Source organism: Patagioenas fasciata, unplaced genomic scaffold, assembly GCF_037038585.1.
Source record: "Patagioenas fasciata isolate bPatFas1 unplaced genomic scaffold, bPatFas1.hap1 Unplaced_11, whole genome shotgun sequence".
NCBI lineage: Eukaryota > Metazoa > Chordata > Aves > Columbiformes > Columbidae > Patagioenas > Patagioenas fasciata.
The window spans coordinates 1,204,609-1,227,241 of NW_027288522.1; the positions used below are offsets into that span (position 1 = coordinate 1,204,609).

Below are 22,633 nucleotides of genomic sequence, written 5' to 3' on the forward strand. Positions count from 1 at the left end.
GAATATATACTGATACCTGTATATATACTGATACCTGTATTGACAAGTTAATTTGGGGGAAGTGCAGCTAAAGTACCAAGAATCCATATTGATGAGGGGAAGGGTTATTGTATGCGCCGAGGGAGTCTGTAAACCTGAAGTACAAACCAATGGGAAACAGGGAGGGAAATTGTCGCCAGGATTTTGGGGAGATATAAGCAGGGGCTTTCAGTCTCTATAGAGACAGACAGAGGCCTCGGTGGGTCCTGGAGGAGGTGGGAAAGGTGCCTGGGAGTGGGGAGAGCACGAGGAGATGAGGACAGAGGGGCAGACGGAGCAAAGAGCCGGTGTTGGCAGTGAGGACACTGCTGCTGTGCAGGGGCTGCTGGGGTCACAGCCCCAGAGCAGGGACAGACATGAACGGGCCATTGCCTTGTGCTGGTCCCTGGTGGAGCAGAAATCTCCCTGCAGCCTCTGGAGCTCCACGCAGGAGCAGTGTCGCCACCACCACAGTCCTTTCTGCACCCCTTGTTCCACCCCATGGACGTCAGGCTCAGGTCCCACACAATCCAACATGTCCTCACCAACCACCGCTCCCCTTCCCGCCCTTTGATGTCACACACAGACTGTTGCCCTCAGTCCATGGGCTGCCCCTGTGAAACGTCCATGAAATGTCACAACAGCCCGTTGAGCTCCTGGAGGCCGTGTCTTTGGGCTCCGTCTGTTCCGTGGCCACTCCGGACAGCACAGGTGTCGTTCCGTGGGGTCACGGGCACCAAACCCAGCTTGGGTGGGAACCAAGAGGGTCCCCTCGTGTTCAGGCCCAAAACGCTATCTGTAGCATCTGCCCGTCCTTTGAGTGCCCAGAGCCTCCTCCTTGGGACCAAATCCTCATGTTTAGGGTCCCAACGTGTCTTTTATCACCCACAGCCTTTGTTTAGAGCACACGACGTCGTTTTCAGGCGGAGCTCGTTGCCTGGCAACAACCGCCCAGAAGTCTATGGGGAGTCAGTGGGCCCAGGACAGCCAATCACATTTGAGGAGGTGGGGCAAGTCAAGTGATTGATATGTAAGCAGCCAATCAAGCTTTGAGGCCTGCAGGAAAGTTGGCGAGAGTTGAACAAACTGGGCAGAGCTAAGGGTTGGGCTGTGCTGGCTGCACCAATCACGGCTGGTGGGAGTGCAGCACATGGATGATTGACAAGTGGTTTGACCAATCATTTGATGGAGAGTAAAGATGATGGGAGGAAAAGCGAGACAGACTTGCAAGTTGGAAAAAAAATGTTAAAAATATTTTACTAATGCTCCTAAGAAAATAGAGAAAATAACACAAAATATACAAAACAAGTCCTGAATTCCCCGGCAAAGCTCAGAGCTGCTCCAGTAACTGAAGTGCAGGCACCCAGAAGTCCTGGGCTGGACTCTGCATTGAACTGGAACTGGATTCAAGGATGCAGGGTATGTTCCTAGGCCTCAGGTCACAGGGACAGCAGGCAGGATCCTCCCCAGATGTCAGCCACAGTCGAAGAGAGGGGGGAGACCCTCGTGTTCTCCCCCTTTTATATGATGTATGACGTGGATGGGATGGAATACTTAGTTGGCAGTTTTGGCTCCAGGGTGCTGAGCATTGGTACGTGTGAGCCTGGGCTGCCCCAGTTCCCCCAGGGTCACCATGGGTGGAGGAGATCCCAGGAGGGAGCTGGGCAATGCTGAAGTGGGAGAGGATGTCGGTCACAGCCGCCTCCTCCCCTCTCCTGCTCTGGGATCAGATTCTGCTCCTTGCAACAGCGCTGAGCTGCAGCAGCTCCCCACAGGAGCCAACGTGCCTGCCACCTGCAGCAGAGGAGCCTTTGGGGAAGAACCAGAGGGGTGCGGAGACCCACCAGCAGGATCAGAGGATTCTTTGGGGAAGAACCAGAGGGGTGCGGAGACCCACCAGCAGGATCAGAGGAGTCTTTGGGGAAGAACCAGAGGGGTGCAGAGACCCACCAGCACGAGAGCAGAGGGCAGTTTGGGCTCCTGGTCCTGACAAGTGTCAAATACTTCTCCCCGCCTGGCTCCTGTGAGACAGATTTCTCTACCCATGGACACTGGGGCAGATGAAAGCCCCGGGCAAAGGGAGAGGGATTTGGAGAGAAAAAGGTGATAGGACAATCCACAACAAGAAAAGTGACAATCATATGCGAGGGCGAAAACTCACGGACTCCACACGATCCCATATGAATTTAAGCAAAGCCATTTATTACAGAAACAAGCCTCCTTATACATGCAGTTACTTCCTGATCATGCATCCAGGCTCCAAGCATGCGTTAGCTGATTGGATATTGTCCATGGTCACGTGCTGCCCAGGCACCCGAGTCTCACTGCTGATAGGTCTGTTGATTTACATCTTGTTGAGGTACTGTTATTGTAGAACTGCCTCACTCCCACAGCAGGTCCTGCTTTCAGCTGTCGAGGTGGCCTTGAAATTCCTTTGAGCCTGGATAGTTCAGAAATAAATCTCCATATAACAGAAACCCATCCACACAACAACCTCAAGAAAATCCCTCAAATCTCCCACACATTAAAACATCCTTTGCTCAGAGACAGTCTGGACATATGTATCTGCTGCTGTGAGTAACTATTTCTTCACTTCTTAAACTGTCTTTATCTTGACCCATGAGGTTTTCTTTCTTGCTTCTGCCCTTCCAGCTCCCTCCCCCATCCCACTGCTGGGGATTGAGCAAGTGATTGGGTGGGTGCTGCCAGATGGGGTCACCCCAACACGTGCACAGAGCAAACAGGTTGTGCTGGTGAGGACTCCAACATGTGCACAGAGCAAACAGGTTGTGCTGGTGAGGTCCCTGGGGTCTCAGTAGAGTCTTGAATCTGGGCAGAACAGCCCCAGGTTCCAGTGTAAGTTGGGGAATGAGCTGTTAGAGAGCAGCGTAGGGGAAAGGGACCTGGGGGTCCTGGGGACAACAAGGTGACCATGAGCCAGCACTGGGCCCTTGTGGCCAGGAAGCCAATGGTACCTGGGGTGGGTTAGAAGGGGGTAGTCAGTAGGTCAGAGAGGTTCTCCTGCCCCTCTGCTCTGCCCTTAAAAAAAGGGTTTAGTTCAGATACTATCAGGATATACTCGGGGAACTTAAATATACATGTATATATACATATATATATATATATGTATAAATTAAGCAACCACATCACCCTGAGAATGCCCCATCTCTTCTGATCTGGGAAGCTAAGCAGGATCGGGCCCGGTCAGTGCTTGGATGGGAGACCAGCTGGGAATAGTGGGTGCTGTGGGCTGAGCCAGCACTGGGGGGTGTGAGGTCACTGTCAGTGTAACCAACGAGCACGCAGCGGTGGCACTAGAGGGTGTGAGGTCACTGACAATATAACCAATGAGCACACAGCAGTTGCAGTAGGAGGAGCAGTGCTCACATCACCAGTGTCACCCCATGGCCATGGAGCTCGGTGCCGACCGTCCATGTGCTGTCACAGGGTCCCCAGGAGGTACAGGAGCTGCCCGACCCCGTGCCTGCGAGGCTGAAGGAGCAGCCCCTGCAGCCCTGGCTGCAGCTGTCGGGCTGGGGGTGTCTTAGGGGCACCGCAGGGATGAGCCCGGGCACGGCGCCAGGAGGAAACCACAGACTTCCTGCCTGGGCACCGCGGGGGGAGCACGGGGGCTGTGGTTTGTGCACCTGCAGGCTGCAGCTCTGATCCACCCGTGGGGAATAACGGCCCCTCGGTGACATGCTGACAGTCTGGGACACGTCTGAGCCTCTGGGCTGCACGTCTGCTGCCACGACAGGGACGTGTCGCAGCTCCAGCTCCTGTGAGGGACCTTCCGCGGGCTCTCCAGGGAGCGGTGGGTGAGCCAGCGCTCCTGGGATGGGGCTCTGCCCTGGGCTAAGGCCCTTTCCCAGCTGCTGCTCCCAACACAGCGGGCTCTGTCACAGGTGCTGTTTCCTTCCCTTCCTGACACAGCCCCGGTGCAGTCCCAGCCCCCTGGGTCTTATGGCACTGGGGTGACTGGACACTCTCACCTCGGGCTCTTGGATGTGCCTGTTGCAGCACATGCTCAGTGCTCCTGGTCCGCACTCAGAGCTCAAGGGGTGAACAAACTGCTTCCCCCACTACAGCCAGCCCTGTCCTGTGATGTTCTACCATTGCAGTGATGTGACACCTGAAGCAGAGCCGTCCCTCATATATGGTCATGAACGGTGCTGGAGAAGTTCATTGGAGGACTGGGCCGTGTCGGAGGGGAGATGGCTCCTGATAATGTCTAAAAAGGTGCTGCTGCTTCGATTGGTTCCTCCTGTAACTGGGGGACATCTGCAGAGATGTATTGCCCTCCTGTCATCATTGCTCCCCCGAGTCCCTGGAGCTGTGGCAGGGAGTGCGGCACAGAGGGATGTGCCATCAGGGCAGGAGGCTCAGGATGGGCACAGAGGGACTCCTGTCCCCTCAGACGCTGTGGCTGCTCCTCTGGGTACAGCTGTGCAGGGGTAAGTGCTGACTCCCTTGTCCTACTGCCCAGGGCCAGCGGGTACCAGTGTGGTCATGGGGATCTGTTTGGGAATGGGGTTTCTTTGCAGATGCTGCTGAGACAGGGGGCAGAAGGTGCTCAGTTCCACGGAGCCTGTGCCTTTCCCTGTGCCTGTCTGGGTGGGAGAGAGCACCTCCTTTTCCAGAGCTCCAGTGTTCTGTGCCTGGCTGGATTCACAGACCCCCTGTCCTGGGGTACCTTTTGGGACCCCTTGTCCCCAACGCTCTGCCTCTGGACCAGCGGTGCCTCACTGGTGATGACAACACCCAGAGATCCCCAGGGCACTGCCAACCTCTGGGGTGCCCCAGAGGCTTGGTGCACTGCTCACTGCCCCTTGTTCCAGGGGAGCCCTGACCCCACGAGGGCAGTTTGTGCCCCCCAGAGAGAGAGAGGACAGGGACATCTGCAGTAGAGACATGGCCTTCCTGGGTGGCTGGCCCAGGGCTGATGCCAGGGGAGAGGAGGGGATGTGGGATCCTCTGGATCATCTCAGTGGGAACAGGGAAAGCCCTGGGGATGGGCTGGGTTTGGATGGTGCTGGGGCAGGTGGTTTACATGGGAAGCTGCAGCCCTAGGTACACGGGGCTGTTCAGGGAGTGCTGGGCTGGGGGCAGTGGGTGCCCAGTGCAGGGCAGGGCGGTGTGTGGGTGGGCATGGGTGGGGGGCAGGTGGCCGTTGAGGTAGGAAGAGGTGCCTTGTGTGGTGGGATGGAGAATGACCCAGCAGGTCTGGACATGGGCACCCCCAGCCTTGTGCAGTTGTGGGGACAGAAGGGACCCTCACACTGCTCTGGGGACCTGCAGGGGAGGGGGCTCCCACCCTGGTACCCCTGACTCTGCCCAGGCAGGAGGTTCCCCCAGAGCTGCAGTGCTGGGGCTTGGTGCTCTCCTGACTCATCCTGTGTTGGTGTTTGAAGGTGCTGCGGAGGTGAGGCTGGTGGATGGCGGCAGGCGCTGTGCTGGGAGAGTGGAGGTGAAACACCAGGGACAGTGGGGGACCGTGTGTGATGACTACTGGGGCATGAATGATGCAGCAGTGGTTTGTAAGCAGCTGGACTGTGGATTTGCTGTTGGAGCTCCTCAGTACAGACACTTTGGGCCAGGATCTGGCCCAATTTGGATGGATGATGTCAGCTGTAACGGCACCGAATCTGCCCTGTCTGACTGCGAACACAGCGAATGGGGTGATCATGACTGTGATCATGCTGAGGATGCTGGAGTGATGTGTTCAGGTAAGGGGTCAACCTGATCCCACCTTTAGGGTGGGATGAGGGAAGGCACTGGCCCTCTCAGGAAGCAACAAACATGATCTGAAGGAGTTCCCAATGTGGCCAACCAGTCTGCTGAGCTGGGACTGTCATTGCTGGTGTGACCAGTCCTTGGGAAAGCTGTGACAGCCTTGCGGGCACAGGAACGCATGCAAGCAGCACTGAGCAGCTGCCCAACCCCTCCTGCCTCACCACAGGTTTGTATGATTTGGTTTTTGGTGTTTTTTTCCAGGATTTGTCCGTCTGGTGGACGGGAAGAGCCGCTGCTCAGGACGTGTGCAGATCCGTGATGGGGACCAGTAGAAAAGCGTTTGTGATTCCCACTTTGGCCCCAAGGCTGCTGAGGTGGTCTGCAGGGAGCTACAGTGCGGCGTGGCCCTGCCTGAGTCTGCAGGAGGTCACTTTGGAGAAGGGGCTGGTCCCGTGTGGGATGGAGAGCTTCAGTGTGTGGGGAATGAGTCCCTCCTGTCCTCCTGCCCCACGGGGTCCTCCAGGGACCAGGCCTGCACCCAGATGAACAGCGCTGCTGTCAGCTGCACACGTGAGGACGCAGGGTGGGGTGTTGAACACTGGGGTGAAACCCAGTCTGAGGAGGGGACAGTTGGTGCAGTGGAAACAAGGGAACTGGGACATCTGTTCTCATGGACTGGCAGAGTCTTGACCTTCCTGGGGATCACAGACAAGGGCAGGGCTGGGCTAATGCCCCAGGACAAAGTGAACACTGGGCTGGTAGGACTCCCTGGGATCAACATCTTGCTCCACAGGGGGTGCACAAAGGCCTGAGATGATGAGCTGGGAAGTACTCAGGGCAGACTATGGTCCAGGAGAGCTGAGGGTCCTGGGAGAAGCAGCAGCGTCTGCGTGGGGATCCCTGGGGACAGGTCTCTTCCCAGGGTGCTGGCTGGAGAGAAGTGGGTGCTCTAGGTGAGTCTGGTCCAGGGTCAGGTTGAAGGGTCTGTTAGGGTAGAAGGAAAAGCTGAAAGCTCTGAGGTCACAAATGACCCAGCAGAGCTGGAGCTGGGCGCCCCAGCCTTACACAGCCCGTAGGGAAACAAGGGACCTCTGCACCACCCTGGGGACAGCGTGCAGGGGAGGGGTCTCCCACTCTGACACCCACAGTGCTGGGGCTTGACGCTGATCTGACTGGTCCTGTGTCAGTGTTTGAAGGTGCTGCGGAGGTGAGGCTGGCAGATGGCGGCAGTCGCTGTGCTGGAAGAGTGGAGGTGAAACACCAGGGACAGTGGGGAACCGTGTGTGGTCACTACTGGAGCATGAACGATGCAGCAGTGGTTTGTAAGCAGCTGGGCTGTGGATCTGCTGTTGGAGCTCCTCTGTACGGACACTTTGGGCCAGGATCTGGCCCCATTTGGATGGATGATGTCAGCTGTAATGGCACCGAATCTGCCCTGTCTGACTGCAAACATGCAGGATGGGGTGAACATAACTGCGGTCACAGTCTTGATGCTGGAGTGACATGTTCAGGTAACGGGTCAGTTTTTTCTCACCTTTAGGGGATGGGACTGGGGAAGGGACCTGGCTGTGCCATAAGGAGCAACACACATGCTGGATCTGGCCAAATTAATCAATCATGCTGCTGAGCTGGAACTGTCATTGCTGGTGTAACTGGTCCCTGGGGAGAGCTGTGACATCCCTGTGGGGACAGCACCCCATGCAGGCAGCAATGACCAGCTGCCCAACCCCTCCTCCCTGCCCACAGCTCCCCACAATGACCCATGAAACGGGGTCTATACCAGCACTGACTGACTCATCTGTGCTGCTGTCACCCTCTGAGGCAGCGAGAGGCCAGGGGGACATACAACTCTCCTGTTCCCTGCCTGGCCATTGGCCTGGGACCTGTGCACCCCTGGGCAGAGCACCGTGTCCCTGGATGAGAACATCCCCCTCGAGCAGGCCTTGGAGGGCTCTGGAAAGCACCAGCCATGGTAACAGCTCCTGCATTTCTGTGCTCTGGGACATCTCCCACCTGAAAGGAACCTCCCAACACTGCAGGAACAGCCTGGGATCAGAGTGAGCCTCTGGTTGCACACAGGTGATGATGGTCCTGCCTGGTTCAAGCTCTGCAGGGGCTGAGCAGCTGCAGCTTTGTCACCATCTGGGCCAGTTCTCCTGGACCCCAACTGCTCACACGGCTGCAGTGCTGGGGGAGCATGCTGGGCAGCACAGAGGACCTTGTGTGGGAGCCCTTTGTCTGAGCAGCACCTGTGGCTGTGAGTGTGTGGCAGACACACACCTCAAGTGCTCTGGTGCTGTAGAGAAGGGGAGGAGGAGCCTTGGATGTATTTGTGGCACGAAGACTCACCCAATAGCTTCCCCTGGGATTTACAATGTGCAGTTTGTCCAGGGAGTCCTTGGAGCTGATGTGGGACATGGACAAGTAACTGCCAGAGGGCTCTGGGAAAGCCCAAGTTGTTTTTATTGTTTTGTTTTGTTTTGGTTTTTTGTTTTTTGTTTGTTTGTTTGTTTTCCAGGATTTGTCCGTCTGGTGGACGGGAAGAGCCACTGCTCAGGACGTGTGCAGATCCGTGATGGGGACCAGTGGAAAAGTGTTTGTGATTCCCACTTTGGCCCCAAGGCTGCTGAGGTGGTCTGCAGGGAGCTACAGTGCGGCGTGGCCCTGCCTGTGTCTGCAGGAGGTCACTTTGGAGAAGGGGCTGGTCCCGTGTGGGATGAAGAGCTGCAGTGTGTGGGGAATGAGTCCCTCCTGTCCTCCTGCCCCACGGGGTCCTCCAGGGACCAGGCCTGCACCCAGATGAACAGCGCTGCTGTCAGCTGCACACGTGAGGACTCGGGGTGGGGTGTTGAACACTGGGGTGGCCCCAGCCTGAGGAGGGGACAGTTTGGGATTGTGGAGACAAAGGAACTGGGGCATCTGTTCCCACAGCTGAAAGAGATGTGACCCTCCTGGGGATCACAGACAAGGGCAGGGCTGGGCTGATGCCCCAGGACAAAGGGAACAATGGGCTGGTAGGCCTCTCTGGGATCAACCTGTTGCTTCACAGGGCATACACAAAGGCCTGAGATGATGAGGTGGCAAGTACTCAGGGCAGACTGTGGTCCAGGGGAGCTGGGGGTCCTGGGAGAAACAGCAGCCTGTGCTTGGGGATCCCTGGGGACAGGTCTCTTCCCAGGGTGCTGGCTGGGGAGGAGTTGGTGCTCTAGGTGGGTCTGGGCCAGGGGCAGGTTGAAAGGGGGTCTGCAAGAGTAGAAGGAAGTGCTGAAATCTCTGGGGTTACAAATGACCCAGCAGGGCTGGAGCTGCTCGTCCCAGGCTTGCACGGTCCTTGGGGATAGAAGGGACCTCTGCACCATACTGGGGACAGCCTGGAAGGGAGGAGGATCCCACCCTGACACCCACAGTGCTGGGGCTTGATGCTGATCTGACTGGTCCTGTGTCAGTGTTTGAAGGTGCTGCGGAGGTGAGGCTGGCAGATGGCGGCAGGCACTGTGCTGGGAGAGTGGAGGTGAAACACCAGGGACAGTGGGGGACAGTGTGTGGTGACTACTGGGACATGAACGATGCTGCAGTGGTTTGTAAGCAGCTGGACTGTGGGTCTGCTGTTGGAGCTCCACAGTACGGACACTTTGGGCCAGGATCTGGCCCCATTTGGATGGATGATGTTGGCTGTGATGGCACCGAATCTGCCCTGTCTGACTGCAAACATGCAGGATGGGGTGAACATGACTGTGATCACAGTCTTGACACTGGAGTGACGTGTTCAGGTAAGGGATCAGCCTGTTCCCACCTTTGGGGCTGGGATGGGGGAAGGCCCTGGCTGTGTTCTCGGGGAACAACAAACATGAGCTGGATCTGGGCCCAGTGATGCTGGTCGACCTGCCAATCTGGGACGGTCATTGCTGGCGTAACTGGTCCTTGGGGAAAGCCCAGAGGGAGCCGACCCCAGGGTGAACTGCCCCTGCCTCAGTGTGTCCTGACCCTGCCTCAGTGTCTCAGTCCCACCTCACCTGGTGCCTTGGGCTCCAGGAAAATCCTCCATCCTGCCGTAGGGTGTCCTCTGGTCTGTACTGGTCCCCACCCATTCTGCCAGTTCCCAGCAAACAAGGCTGAGGATCCCTGTGCTGGAAACACGACAGGGCAACTTGTTCGGCACCCACACCTTGGAGGAAGAGCATGAGATGGCTGGTCATGCTGGGTTGTTCCCCCTCAGAGACATGGGAGACGTATGGCAGCCACATACCTCGAGTGCTCTGATGGTGTAGAGAAGGGCCGGAGGGGTCCTGGATGTGTTTGTGTCATCATCACGACCCCAACAGCTTCCCCTAGGATGTGCAATGGCAGTTTGGCCATGGCTTGCTTGGGGGTGATGTGGGATGTGGACATGTAACTGCCAGAGAGTTCTGGGGAGCTCCCAGGTGTGGCGTTGGATTTGTATGTTTGGTTACTTTTTTGTTTCTTTGTTTGGTTAGGTTTTATTGTGGTTTTGTTTGTTTTCTTGTTTTCTTTTGGTTTGCTTTCCCCGCCTCCTCCAGGATTTGTCCGTCTGGTGGACGGGAAGAGCCACTGCTCAGGACGTGTGGAGATCCATGACGGGGACCAGTGGAAAAGTGTTTGTGATTCCCACTTTGGCCCCCAGGCTGCTGAGGTGGTCTGCAGGGAGCTGCAGTGCGGCGTGGCCCTGCCTGTGTCTGCAGGAGGTCACTTTGGAGAAGGGGCTGGTCCCATGTGGGATGGAGAGCTGCAGTGTGTGGGGAATGAGTCCCTCCTGTCCTCCTGCCCCACGGGGTCCTCCAGGGACCAGGCCTGCACCCAGATGAACAGCGCTGCTGTCAGCTGCACACGTGAGGACTCGGGGTGGGGTGTTGAACACTGGGGCTCTGTGGGGGGTTGGGAACAGAGCAAGGACCAGGCTGGGTGAGTGTAGGACAGAAGGGGTAATGGGACTGTCTGCAGCATGAAAACCATGCAGAAGAAGAAAGGCCTTTGTCCCTCTGGCCTTTCCACCAGCTACGGAGGGTACAAAAGCACCAACCCACCCTTTCTGAACGCCTTCTTTGTCTCTGCCTACTCTGCCGGGGGCTGTCCTGAGGAGCCCCGTACTACTGAGGCCCCAGAGGAAGGCAGCACAATGGAGGAGTTTGCCTGGGTTGATGAGGACTGGGTTAGGGAGCAGTTAGGCCATCTGGACATCCATAATCCATGGGTCCGGATGGGATGCACCCGTGGGTGCTGAGGGAGCTGGCTGAGGTCATTGCTGGGCTGCTCTCCATCATCTTTGCCAAGTCTTGGGAAACGGGAGAGTTGCCTGAGGACTGGAGGAAAGCAAATGTCACTCCAGTCTTCAAAAAGGGCAAGAAGGAGGATCCACGTAACTATAGACCGGTCAGCCTCACCTCCATCCCTGGGAAACTGATGGAACAACTTCTCCTTGGTGCCATCTCAAGGCATATCAGGGATAAGAGGGTCATTAGGGACAGTCAACACGGCTTCACCAAAGGGAAGTTGTGCTTGACCAACCTCATCGACTTTTATGAGGACATAATGAGGTGGATGGGTGATGGCAGAGCAGTGGACGTGATCTATCTTGACTTCAGTAAAGCATTTGACACCATCTCCCACAGCATCCTCACAGCTGAACTGAGTGAGTGCAGTCTGCAGTAAGGGTTCCAGAGCCTGGCCCAGGCTGCTCAGGGAGGTTGTGGAGTCTCCTTCTCTGCAGACATTCAAACTCACCTGGACACCTTCCTGTGTAACCTCATCTGGGTGTTCCTGTTCCATGGGGGGACTGCACTGGATGAGCTTTGAGGTCCCTTCCAATCCCTAACGTGTGATTCTGTGATTCTCTCCTCCTCTGTCCCCAGAGTACACAGGGTTCAGGCTGGTGAATGGCAGCACAGCGTGTGCGGGGGGGGTGGAGGTCCAGATGCTGGGGAGCTGGGGAACTCTCTGTGCCTCCCACTGGGATCTCTTGGATGCCCATGTTCTGTGTCATCAACTCAACTGTGGGTTTGCTGAGTCCATTCCTGGAGGAGAGCATTTTGGGAGAGAGACTGGCCCTGTCTGGAGAGACTCATTCCACTGTGACGGGACTGAAGCCCACCTGGGACAGTGCCCAGTGGTCACCCTGGGGGCCCCCCCGTGCTCCCACGGGAACAACGCTGCTGTCATTTGCTCAGGTGAGTGCTGGGAAAATAGTGCATTAGCTCCGTTTCCCTTTGTGTGAGACATGGCCACCCAAAGCAGGGGTCCCATGGCAGCACCAGGCTAAATTTCTCCCTGGAGGATCCCTGGGGGGCTTTCCTTGCTCAGACTGATCGCTCTGCTCTGGGAGAGCTGAGGTCTGAACAGAGACAGACACCTGTCCCCAGGGCAGCGCCTTAGACCCTGGTACCACTGCCCGGCCCGGGTTCCATATGATGAGCCCAGAACAGGCTGGTGGGGCTCTGCTCCATCCTGCAGCTGCAGACAAACACATCCCATCCCCACAGAGAGCCCTGCAGAGCCTCATCCCATCACCCAGCAGAAGCAGACCCAGGTGTGAGCTGCAGACAGGGCCTGGGCTTTGCCCTCGCTTCTTGTCAGCACAGGGCTCACTCTCGCCCTGTTTGGTCGGACAACCCCCCCTTGCCCTCTTCCCTGGAGGCTGCCGTGCTGCCCGGTGCCGCTGATGGCTGTGGCTCCTCTACTGTCCCCAGGCCCAGCCGACCCTACGTCCCTGCGACTGGTCGGCGGCGGGAGCCGGTGCGACGGGCGAGTGGAGATCTTTCAGCACAGGATGTGGGGCAGAGTCCTGGACGACCAGTGGGACGTGCGGGAGGCCAGCGTGGTGTGCCGGCAGCTGCGGTGTGGAGAGGCAGAAAAAGCCTACAACCCCCCGAAGCCTGAGCGAGGGACGGGCCCCATGGGGCTGCGAGGGGTCCGGTGCGCAGGGCACGAGGCCAGCCTGACCCGCTGCAACAGCTCCCTGCCCAGGAGTGCCCTGTTGGGAGGGGTTGTGGAGGACATGGGAGTCATTTGCTGGGGTGAGCGGCGCTGAACGGGTCCCCAGATGATGGGGTGGGGGGGCGGCCACCCCCTGACAACACCTGGGGTTCCTCCCCACTGCAGGGAGCCTGCGGGTCCGGCTGGTGAACGGACCCGGGCGCTGCGCAGGGAGAGTGGAGATCTACTACCAGGGCAGCTGGGGGACCGTCTGTGACGATGGCTGGGACCTGTCTGATGCCGCCGTCGTTTGCCACCAGCTGGGCTGTGGAGGGGCGGTGGAGGCGGCTGGCTCCGCTCGCTTCGGGGAAGGCTCCGGGCAGATCTGGCTGGACGGTGTGAACTGCTCTGGGGCCGAAGCTGCTCTCTGGGACTGCGCTGCCGGGCCCTGGGGGCAGCACGACTGTGGGCACAAAGAGGATGCGGGTGTTATCTGCTCAGGGACTTCTCTCTGCCTTGGGTGCAAGGGGGACTTGCTGGCCCTGCCCTACCTGGCTGGGGGCCTGGGGAGCGCAGGGGTGTCCTGGCTCCCACAGCCCCACACCAGCCTGTTCTCTTGCTGCCTTTCCTCCCAGACTTCATGGACCTGAGGCTGGGGAACAGTGATGGCTGCTCTGGGCACCTCCAGGTTTTCTACAACGGGACGTGGGGGAGCGTTTGCTCCAGCTCGATGACTCCTGACATGGTGTCACTGGTGTGCAAGGAGCTGGGCTGTGGGGACGGAGGATCCCTGGAAACAGGCCTGCCCTATGGCAGGGTGTCTGGCCCTGCCTGGCTGGATTACATGCAATGTGAGAAGGGAACCAGCTCCTTCTGGCAGTGTCCATCCGCCCCCTGGGACCCACAGTCTTGCGATGACCTGCGAGATGAGACCCACATCACCTGCAATGGTAACTCTGAGCCACTCGGGCACTGGTGTCACCCCAGCTTCTGCTCCCCTCTGGGCACGGCCAAATGCAGAGAAAGAGCTTGGAGGGGTTTTCATTGCCATGTCAGACTCTTCTGCTGCTGGTGGTACAGATGTGACCACAGTTCTCAGTGTCCCACATGTCTGGGAGCCGTTGCCACCCGGCAGTGCCTCGGGGAGGCAGCGACATCTGCAAGTGGGGTCTCAGCAGAGACCAGAGAGGATTCAGAGGAGCCTCCCCTCCATGGCCACCCTCCTGCTGCTCTGCAACCAAGATGGCACACAAGGGCACAAGCAGAGCTCAGCCCCGCTCTCTTCTGCACAATCCCCCGAGCAAGTCCCTTCACCACAGTGTTTCCTTCTTCAGGGGACGCCCAGAAATGCCCCCAGAGCCTTTGGCCCTGTGCCCCAACTCCAGCAGCTGCACAGGTAGGGAGCTGCTCCTCCGCGTGCTCCTCTTGCCTGGCTCCTCTGCTGTCTGAGTGCCGTGGGAGCTCTTTGCCTTCTCCAGACAGGGAGAAGATCCGTGCCGTGGGAGGTGAGGACGGGTGCTCAGGCAGAGTGGAGCTCTGGCATCGCGGCTCCTGGGGGACAGTGTGCGATGACTCCTGGGACATGCAGGACGCCCAGGTGGCGTGCAGGCAGCTGGGCTGTGGCCCCGCGGTGTCTGCCCTGCATGAGGCTGCTTTTGGGGTGGGCCAAGGCCCCATCTGGCTGGAGCGGGTGGAGTGCCGGGGAACGGAGTTGTCTCTGCAGGACTGCTGGGCCCAGCCTAGGGACGGACGTGCTTGCCGGCATAAGGAAGACGCTGCCGTGCGCTGCTTGGGTGAGCGGGGGGCTGGGACCCCTTGCTCAGGTATCAGCAGGGAGCTGGGGAAGGCCTTTCACCCGCTTGGTCCTGGCATGGCCCCTGAACTCCCGAGAGCAGGAACGTTCCTGTGGGATGCAGCAGCCTGGTGCCAAGCAGGGAGCAGCCTCAGTGGAACTGTGTCCTTGGGTCAATGCCCATGGAGCCCTGCAGCTCCAGGACCATCCATCCCCTGGGCTACCTGTGCCACCCTGCCCGCCGCCCAGGGCAGAGGCCCCCAGCCCTGTCCTGGGTTCCTTTCTAGCACTACGGGAGGGGCAATTGGGGTGGGATGTGTCAGGGACCCTACAGACACACGCTGTGTGTTACAGGGGAGGCTCCCTGGTACATGCACTCCCACCCTCTCAGCCCAGCTCTCCTTTTCCTCCCCTGCAGCTGCACCCAGGACAGCAGCATCCCCACCCCGAGCAGGTAACTCATCCTCCCCAGGGCTGGGTATCCCAGGGCCAGGCTCTGACCCACAGTTGGGTGGAAGGGGCTTCTTGCTGGAGCGTGAAACTCCCAGGAGGTGGCACTGGGGTGATTATGTGGGGGTTGAGGAGGGGGTGAAATTCAGTCAGCAGGGTGGAAGCTTCTCCATCATTCCCCCTGGGGTCCTCCCCTCTCTGCTGCCTTGTGTGATGGGGGTCAGGGCTGGTGCTGCCTCCATCTCTCCCAGGGCTGGTGCTGTTCTTCCATGTTCTTGCCCGTGTAGATCCCACCCGGGGCCGTCCGACTGTCAGCGGGAGAACCTCAGTGCCCGTCATCATCTGCATCATCCTGGGGGCCCTTCTCTGCCTGCTCCTGGCCCTGCTGGCCTGGCAAGCGTTCAGTGCCAGGGCTGGGTGCAGAGGTGGGTCCTTCCACAGAGCTCCCAGTGATGCCTCCTGGAAGGGCTGGGGGTGCTGTGGGGGGTCAGTAAGGGGTACAATCAGAGCTGAGGGGAGGAGACTGTGTGCTGCCACCTGTCCCACACACCCCTTTGACTGTCTGGCCATAGGGCACCAGCAGGAAGGGGTGGAGAGAGCCCAGAGATGATTGGAGCAAGAGATGGAGCAAGGGGAGACAGGGCAGAGCAGGACCAGGGGAGATGTTATCCTGTAGGAGACGTTATCCTGGGGGAGATGTTATCCCGTAGATGTTATCCTGGGGGAAATGTTATCCTGGAGGAGATGGTCAAGGCTGGCAGTGCTCTGGGTAGTGCTGGAGGGCACTCTGGGGCAAGGAGAAGACGAGAGGAACATAGGGCAGCAGGGCCCATCTCCATGGATTCATGCCCCAGGCTGACCCTCTGCCCAGCCCTGCATGCCCTTGGTAGGGCAGGGGCCCTGCTATGGACTTGTGGGGCAGACAGGGGTTGGCTCCAGGTGGAGGGGAAGCACGGGAGCTGCTCTGGGGTCAGACAAGGGGGATGACCCAGGGGCCAGAGGGGCTTGAGCGCTGTCTCCAAGTGGCTGATGTGAGGGTGATGCTGCCCTAGATCATCTCCACAGTGATGTGGCCCTCGCTGGGAATGTGGCAGCTGTTCCTGGACAGCACAGTGGGGCTGTGCTGTTGGAGCAGTCCTGGGCTGGGCCAAGGAACAGGTTTGGGGAGGAGAGTGGGGTCCCATTGCCCCTCTGCCTGTCCCCATGCCAGCTCTGCCTCTGTTCCCAGGCTCCAGGACAGCCCAGGAGCTCTTCCCCGAGGCCGTGTACGAGGAGATCGGTCACAGCCCAGCGTGGGAGAAGCAGGCGAGGTTTGGTCACTTAGGTGGGTGTGGGCACATCTGCAGGACCCTTTCTCCCCACCCCACCCCAGGGCTGATGCCCTGAAGCCCCCAGCTCGTGGTCCCTGCAGTGCTGGGGCTGTGTGGTCTGTGGGGAGAGCACCCCAGCCCTGGACCCGGGAGAGGAGCTGCCTCCCAACCAGCTTTGCCCGTCGCAGCTGGACAGCCCCTCTCTTCCTGCCCTTACAGCCACTTGACGAGTGAGGGAAGAGCTGTCCTGGGGCAGCTCTGGGAGCACCTTTGAGACAGGGCTTGTCCCAGGGGAGCAGGGTGAATTCCCAGCCCTCCTCCCCATGAAGCCCCAGCTCTGTGGGTCCCCCTTCCCCAGCAGCACTGGCCACAAACCAGGTCAGTGGTCTCATCCCATAACACCCACTGCGCATCTCTCCAGGCTCCTCTTCGGAGCAGTCCCTGACCCAGCTGCAGCCCTACCCTGGGCACCGAGAGGAGGAGGATGGTCTGGGATCAGCACCAGGTAATGAAGCAGGAAGGGGCTGATCTGCCTGCAGACAAGTGAAGGACAGAGGTGTCACTGGGTGTCACCGTCAGAGATGAGGAGGACCTGAGGGTCTCCTGTGCTGCTGCCAACACCAGTGCCTCCCATCCTCTGCTCTGCACGATGGATCTTCTCGTTGTCACCAGCTCCCCTCTCTTTTCAGATGTTTCTGTTCTGCCTGAGGGTGACCCAGTGGATGGCTATGATGATGCCAGGGAGGTTTCTCTCCCTGGGGAGGGCGATGCCCCTGGACAGGGAGCTTGGGAAATGCCCAGGGTGCCAGAGGAGGAAGCAGAACCCAGCGATGCACCCAGAGGTGAGAGGGAAACTCAGCGCTGCTGGTTCCTGGGGTGCCACCCCCACTGCCACCCCCACTGCCACCCTGGTTGCTGCTGCACTGAGACCTAAACCTCCTGGGAAGGGGGCACCTGCCCCAGGAGTTTCCCATGGAGGGACTGAAGGGTGGGAGAAGCAGCTGAGTGTGGTGAGGAGCAGGGGGGAACGTGATGCACAGGCCCCATGGGGTGAGCTGCAATGTCCCGCATTGCTCCTTGCAGGGGGCAGCCTGTGCTCCCAGAGAAGTGCTGGGGTCCCTGGAGCTGAAGGAGGCACCACGTCCCTGTCCCCGGGGAGCATGGGCTACGATGACGCTGAAGAGATGTCTCTGGCACATCTGTGACACACAAAGGCTGTGACAGAGCTGGGTGCACAGCAACCCCTGAGCCCCCAGCCAGGAGAGCCCATCCCTGCTGTCATTGAAGCTGGGAGAGCTGTGAGCATCAGGAACCGCCTCCCTTTGCCCATGGGCAGCACCAACAGTCCAGAGTTTCCTCCAGTTGTTTTCCATTTTTACATTGTACATCATATTTGTGCTTATTAAAAGTCTCAGGGGGTTTGGCCCGGAGCTGGTTTGTGTCTGCCCAGGTGCCAGGAAATCTTCCCGAGTGTTAACAGGGGCAGCAGAGAACAAAGACATGGCGGTGCGGAAGGGGTTTGTCTCAGGGACAACAGGCTTGGGGTCAGGTTGTGGTGCTGCCAGCGCCCGTGGTCCCTGTGGAATAATCCTGCTGACAGAGACGCTTCCCTCCTGCTTTGCCACAGGCAGTTTCTAGTCAAAATGACTCTCTAACAGATCCCATGATGCTCCCCAGTGCCCATTTCTTCATCCCGAGATCTCCCAACTGCCTGGGTCACGCTGGTCCCACAGTGCAGAGCCCATGACAGAGCTGCCAATCAGGGTCAGCCCTGGGCTGTGACCCCGCAGAAGTGAACCCCAAGGTGGTTTCAGCATTGTTTCCCAGGGTATGCTCTGAACTAGACTTCAGAATAGGCAAAAATCCGCCCTTCGGAAGTCCAGTGTAGAGGTTTTATTAACGGCTCTCCTTGCATCTCTGAGTATTGAAAATTCTATTATTTCATGGTCGCTATGCCCAGGTGGCCTCCAACCACTACATCACCCACCAACCCTTCTCTGATTGTGAACAGTAGGTCTAGCGGGGCCTTACTCCTGGTCGGCTCATTTACCAGCTAATGAGGGAAATTGTCCTCTATACACTCTAGGAAATTCCTAGGTTGCCTCTTCTGTGCCATATTGAGCTCCCAGCAGATATCCAGCAGGTTAAAGTCACCCATAAGAACAAGGACTGTTGATTTTTAGACAGCTGCTTGTAGAATAATTCACCTCCTCCATCATCCTGGTTGGGCAGTCTAGAACAGACACTCACAAGGATGTCGGCCTTGTTGGACTTCCCCCTCATTCTGGTCCACAGACACTCAACCTTGTCACTGCTGACCTCAAGTTTAACAGAGTCAAGAGACTCTCTAACATATAAAGCCACCCCTCCACCTCTCCTACCCTGCCTGTGTCTTCTGAAGAGCTTGGTGGCCACACATAGCAGCCCTGCAGTCGTATGAGTCATCCCACCATGTTTCTGTGATGGAACTATGTCACAGCTTTCCTGCTGCACGATGGCTTCCAGCTCCTCTTGCTTGTTGCCCATACTGCGTGCATTAGTGTACATGCACTTCAAGTAGGCTGCTGATTTCACTCTTAATTCAGGCTTTCCATCCTTAGGCTGATCTTTGGAGAGCCCAGTTTCAATCCCTTCCCCCTTCAAACCCAGTTTAAAGCCCTCCTGATCAGCCCCGACAACTTCTGGGCTATAGTCCTCTTGTTCTTCCTAGAAGGATGAAGCCCATCTCATATGAGGAGACCAAATACCATGGAGTTTGCCCCATGGTCAAAAAACCCAAAATGTTGATGGTGACACCAATCCTTTGGCCACCTGTTAATGAGATGGGCTTTTCTACTCCTCTCATTATTTATCTCCTCATCTATCCCAGACAGCACAGGAACTGAGGCAAATATCGCCTGTGCTCCTGTTCCATGAACTGACCGACCCAGTGCTTTAAAGTCTTTTTTAATTATCTTGGCACTTCTTCTATTAATGTCCTCGCTGCCAGCTTGGACTGCTAACAGGGTATAATAGTCTGAGGGCTGAATTAGTTCCGCAAGTCTTCTATTAATGTCCCTCAGCCCGACCCCAGGAAGGCAGCAGACATCCCTGTGGGATGGGTCTGGGCGACATACAGGGCCCTCTGTTCCCCTCAGGAGGAGTCGCCGACTACAACCACCCTTGTTTGTTTTTTTCTTACAGCTGCAGTTGTAATCCGTTTTGTAGATGAGGTCCATCCAGGAGGATGGTCCATCCAGGCACATCTTCTTGGCTGTTCCCTGCCTGATTTTCTGGGTCCAGGGCCTCATATCTATTTGTTAAGGGCACCAGGGGTGGTGATGGGGTTCAAGAGAGGGTTCTTTTACCTCTCCGATCAGGGACCTATTCCCATTCCTCCCCATCAATTAGGTCTGCTCTATCTGCCTTATGGCAGGAGGGACAAGGCTTCGTCATCTCCTGTTGCCCACCCAAACCCTTTTGACTCCACCAGTCAATTTCCTCTTCACTCTCCCTAATGCACCTTAGTCTCTCCACCTCTTCCTTAAGCTCTGCCACTAGGCACAGTAAGTCATTGACCTGGTCACATCGTACACAGGTGCCTCCCTTACCATCCTCTGGTACCAATGCCAGGCACAGACACTGCACAGCCAGAAACCTGGGTGGCTGCATCCTCCTTGGAGGGCAGTGTCTGTGTAGACACACTCTTTGTGTTAACAGCAGCAACAGCTTTCCTTTTCTAGAAACCACTGCTGCCTTTAGTTAAACCGGGGAAAAAAACCACAGCCGGACGAAACCCCTGATAATCTGACCTACAAGAGCTGGTTGTGTCCTGTCTGCTGGCCCTGCCACTCCCCAGTGTGTGTCACCAGCAACAGGTGAGAGGTCTAACAGCAAGGAGGGACAGAACCTCTGCGCCCTACTGCACGAGCTACCACGGTCACTGCTGCAGCACAGCGTGGGTCGTGCTCACCTGCTGCACAACCTGGTTCACCTCCCAGTGCCTGGTGCGTCTCTGCCCTCCTAGAAGCTTTTTCAAGGCAAAGGGGAGGGGATGTGATCACCATCGCCGTGGTAACGTCAGCTGCCTCCACAAGGGCTGCCGGGGACTTCCGAGCAGCGAAATCGAAAATGCAACCAGAAGCCCCTCTCTTTACCCTCTTCGACCTCTGTAACTTTGACATTTCACTCGCAGCTCCAGCTGAGCTGGCTTCAGTCTGCTGATCCCAGGAACTGAGCAGTGCTGTATCAGGGTGGGACAATAACCCCATCCATCACGACAGAGCAAGACCCAACACGCTGAGCAGTGACCCTGAGGAGAAGGGCCTGGGCACTTCAAAGTCCCCACACCAGCCCATGGTGCACGCTCACCATGAACAAGGCAGCTGCACACGGGGCTGCATGAGGAGGAGCGTGGGGACCCAGACACCTGGAGTTCTCATCCCATTCGGTTCAGCACTGGTGTGACCCCACACACACGGGGGTGTGCCAGTGTGCGGCTTCCCAGTTTGGAGAAGCAGGGAGGAACTGGAGAGTGCAGGGCTCAGCCAAGGCAGGTTCAGCACCTTGTGCACATGGTGTGCGATGCTGAGGGACCTGGGCTGCTTTGGCCCAGCAGCGCTGGGGAGGCTGCAGCAGTGCAGGAGTAGCCTGAGAGTGCTTGAAGGGTGGTTTCAGAGGTGGTGGAGGTTTTCTGCATAGTGGGAAAGAGTTTGAGAAAGAAATAATGGCCCAAAGTGCAGCTGGGGAGGTCCAGGCTGGACATGAGCAGCAAGGAATGTGACTGGAAGGGCAGTGCTGTGGTGGAGCAGGTCAGCAGAGGGAGTCAGCATCAGCCCAAGGCTTTGTGCTTCAAGGAACAGCTGGGGAGGATGGAGAGATCTCAGCAAAGGAAGGAAGATGCTCAGACAAGAGCAAGGTGGGGCAGCAGGGGGGATGTCTGCAGCCTGCAGGGAAAGAGGTGCAGGGGATGCCACAGCACAGGACAGGCTGTGGTGGAGATGATCAAGGGACATAAAGAGGCTGAAAGCCCCACCAGACATGAGCTCCTTCTCCCCTTAGCTATGGCTGTTGTCTGCACCTCTGATGCCTGTGAGGAGACACCTTGTCCTTCCAGCACAGGGGCCTCATGGCCTCCTTGTCCCCAGCCAGGAACCTGGGAGTTGTGGGACCATAGTCCTGCCCTTGGCCTTGCACAGCCCCACATCACACTGTCCAGGAAGGGCCCTCGGCAATGTGGGAGGGACAGGATCTGCCTTCCCAGGGCTGGGGGTCAGGGCTTGGCCCTTTGGTTAATGAAAGACAACCAGGTTTACTCAGCATCAGAGCCACCTTTACTTTGCTTTTCCTGACTAGTCATCACTACCTCCATTTTTCTGCTCTAACCAACCCTGGGGACATTTCCTCAGTAGTGTTCCCCAATGGGATCCATTGACTTAACAAGAAACTTTGGAGTTTGAATCTGACTTTGACTTCTTGAGAGGTTTCTTCAGCTTCCTCCAGGGCTTGAGGTCCATGGACTCAGCACCAAAGCCACCAGAGGGGTCATTAAAGCGCCTTGGGCTGCTCCTGTGCTGCTGAGCTGGGCTGGGCTCCTGGGACAGAGGGAGCTCCTGGCAAGCGGCAGCGCTGCAGAGAGACAGCTCTGCCCAGGAGCAGCTCCTCTGCACAGCGCAGCAGGGCTGAGGGCTCTGCCTGGGGATCTCAGGGAGACGAGCAAGGCAGAGAGAGATTAAAGGTGGTCAGGACTGGGAGGATGACTGAGAGCTCACTGGAGGAGAAACCTTTGCAGCCCTTGCCGTGGTAAGTCTCTGGGTGCAGGGCAATGCAGCTGTAGCTCCTGGAGCCATCTCCTAAAACTGGTACAGGCACAGCTGGTGGGATCTGTAAGGAGGGGGCTCTCTCAGGCAATGTTGAACAGCTGTGAAGCCAGGTGAGCACCCAGGGGTGCCCAGGGCTGTCCTGCAGAGCAGGGTCCCTGCACCCCAGGGCTGTGCCAGGGCAGGGACTCTGCCGCCTGCCAGGGTCAGCGCTCAGCCTGCCCGGGGAGATCCCAACAACACCGAGGGGAGAAGATGTAGGTAGAAGGAGCAAACCCTATTAGGGCAGTAAAGGTGCTTCTGCTCTGGAGAGGGTGCTGTATGAGTCAGTGCTGCTCACAGCTCCAGATCACCCCCAGGACTTTTCCAGGGGGATGCCTCAAGGAGAAGATCCTTGCAAGGATTACCAGACAGATAAGGAACTTTCCTGAGCCTGTCTTTTCAGTTTCCTCTCCCAAGGCGTGAGGGGTGCAGGAAAGGATAAAATGAAAATGAGCTCTCATGCTTAAACAAGTCACTGAGACTCCTGAGCCGCAACTCTGAGTGATCAGTACATCTGCCAGAAGGCTCATAACATCCCTTCACCACCCCTCTGCCTGTGCACA

General features: G+C 57.7%; 1 pseudogene; it reads left to right on the plus strand.

Moving 5' to 3' along the window:
• Positions 1–4,929: 4,929 nt before the first annotated feature.
• Positions 4,930–18,948, plus strand: LOC136116114 (scavenger receptor cysteine-rich type 1 protein M130-like; annotated as a pseudogene).
• The last annotated feature ends 3,685 nt before the right edge of the window (positions 18,949–22,633 follow it).